Raw genomic sequence first — 3044 nt, forward strand, 5'->3', positions numbered from 1 at the left:
ATGTACCACAGTTTACTGAAATGATTTTTCTAGATGTATTTCATTTATAATTTAAAAAAACCAATTATATGTAGCAGCATGGAATAAATCTTTGGGCAAAATATCTTCTTTGTCTAGAATAATATGCTTTCATGAGTCCCATACGTATAATTCCTCTTGACTTTGTTATTATGGTAAAGTCTGATAGCCCAGGAATTGGGATATTGTAATAAATTAAATACCCTGTCAGTAGAATGGTACCTAGAAAATTGTTTTTGACTTGTGATGGCTCCAGGTCACCATTATGAATTTTGACTGTCCAAACCTATTTTATTGCAGGAGTGAAAAAATGCTTTAGGAGATTAGATTGAACTGACACGGAGATATACTGCTCCTTAAAATCAGTCCCCAATATTAAATTGTTCCCTTGCCTTTGTGTGTATGTGTTTGAGAGAGTGTATGTGTGTTTATTTAATTTGATAAGTAAAATATGCAGGTGCAATGCAAATTAACTGACTTTGTATCATTCTTGCATTAAGAAATCTTTAGGTTTACAAATTTATGTGAGCACGAATTTACTGATTTATTACACAAATACTTAGGGAATTTTATTATGTCCCATGCTTATCTTAGATCTTAGCTACCAGAAGTGAATAAGATAGAGTCTTAAAATATTTTACAGTTTAGAATGAAAAAGACAAAGACACAATGGAAATATATGAAGTATATTTTGGTAAAAGAAGTAAAACAGTTTTTGGAACAAAATGAGGTAATGAGTTCTGCCAGCAGTATTAGAGGAGGCTTCACCGAGGAGCTTATATTGAATTTTAGATAGTGGTAGTTTATAGAAAGACTGCTTGGAGATGTCCGGTCAGTGGGAAAAACATAGACCTTTAAGTATGAAAGGGTTTACCATGGTGTAAAAAAAAAAAAAAAAGGAAAACTTTTTAACAAAAGGGAGACTTACATGAAACAAAGAACAAAGAAATCAAGTTGGATAGATAGAACGAGACTTGACATGAAGGGTCAAGGGAACTTTTTAATATTTTTGTAGAAGTATAATTCCTCTTGGCTTTGTTATTATGGTAAACTCTGATGGCCCAGGAATTAATCACACAAATAATAAATCCTCAGCTGTAGTTCCTACTGCTGATGTAACAGGAATACTGCAGATGGTGGCTTTAGAGAAAAGAATTTATTACCTCACAGTTTGGGAGGAGTCTGTACCTAGATGTCTAAATCACAATGTTGTTTCTAAAGAACAGTAGAATTTTTTGGTAGGCCTACGAGTTCTTAGTTTTTCTTGGTGTCTCTCTTCCTCTTATGTAAGTCTCTGTATCTTTTCTGTCCTTCCTACAGGATGGCTTTCAGAAGTGACTACACTGGGAAGGGAGGGAGCTCTGGTAGTCTGTAGGAAGCAGGATCCATAGGGAGTTGGGTCTATAGGGAGTAGTCTGTAGAAAGTTGTGCCGCTAACACAAAGGTCACACCTTTCTGGTAGTTTGAATCCACCAGCATCGATTGTTGTTGTTATGTACATCTAGTCACGGGCAACTCATAGTGCCCCCATGTAAAACAACCCTAAACCCTTCTCTATCCTGTGCCAATCTTATTGTCTCTGATACACCTACCCCCATTACTCCAGTCACTGAATCAATCCATCTCATCAAGCATCTTCCTCTCCTGTGCTGTCCCTCCACCCTCCCAAGCATGACATCCCTCTCCAAGGACTGGTCCCTTCTTGCAACATGTCCAAAGTATGTCAGATGAAGCTTCAGAATCCTTGCTTCTAAGGAGCAGCCTGATTCCACCCTCTCTAGGGTGAACCTGTTTGTTCTCCCAGCAGTCCGTGGTATATTCAATACTCTTCTCCAGCACCATAGCTCAAAGGCATCAATTCTCCTTTTATCATCCCTAGTCATTGTAAAGAGGTGCACCTTAATCTCCAGACTGACAGCGTTGCTCTTCAGTACTTTGGAGAGGTCTCTGACAGCAGACTTTCCTGATGCAAGAGTGTTGACTGTGGAGCCAAGCAAACTAAAGCTGTGAACAATCTCAATCTCTTCTCATCTATCATGATGTTGCCAATCAGCTCAGTGGTGAGAATCCTTGTTTTCTTGATGTTGAACTTCAATCCAAATTGAAAGCTGCAGTCCTTGACCTTCTGCAGAAGCACTCAGGTCCTCCTCAGTTTCAGCAAGCAGGGTTGTGTCATCTGCATAGTGAGGATTGTTAATGAATCTTTCTCTGATCCTAATGCTACACTCCTCTTCATAGAGCCCAGCCTCTCTGAGTGACCCTATGAACAACAGATCTGTCCTGTCCTGTGCCAACCTCACAATCTCTGACACACTTTGTTCATTGCTGCAGGCACTGTGTCAATACACCTGGGTGAAGTCTTCCTCTCCTTTGCCATCCCTCCATTTTTCTAAGCATGTTGTCCTTCTCTAAGGAAGAGTTTCTCCTAGCAACATGACCAAAACATGCAAGATGAAGCTTTTTCATCCTTGTTTCCAACAAGCAATCTGTCTTCATCTTCCCTAAGACCTATCTGTTTGTTCTTTTGGCAGTCCATGGGATTTTCTGTACTCTGTCCAACACCATAGGTTAAAGGTATAAATTTTCCTTCTTCCATCCTTTTTCATTGTCTAGCTCTCCAGTGCACAACAAGTGATTGAAAAGACCATGGTATGAATCAGGTGCACCTTAGTTCTCAAACTAACATTATTGTTCCTCAGTAATTTGGAGAGATTCCTCACTGAAAACTTTCCCAGTGCTGTATATCTCCTGATCACCTGACTACTGGTACCAAGTGCATTGATTGTGGATCCAAGTATAATGAAGTCATTGTCAGTTTCAATCTTTTTTTTTTCGATCTATCATGACTGGAAGAGAGCTATATTTGTTCCCATTCCAAAGAAGGGTGACCCAACTGAGTATGGAAACTACAGAACAATAGCATTGATTTCACATGTAAGCAAGATTCTACTGAAGATCATCCAAAAACGACTGGAACAGCACATCAACAGAGAACTACCAGAAGTCCAGGCTGGGTTTAGAAGGGG

Source organism: Elephantulus edwardii, unplaced genomic scaffold, assembly GCF_000299155.1.
Source record: "Elephantulus edwardii isolate Elephantulus edwardi_28Jun2011 unplaced genomic scaffold, EleEdw1.0 scaffold00008, whole genome shotgun sequence".
Taxonomy (NCBI): domain Eukaryota; kingdom Metazoa; phylum Chordata; class Mammalia; order Macroscelidea; family Macroscelididae; genus Elephantulus; species Elephantulus edwardii.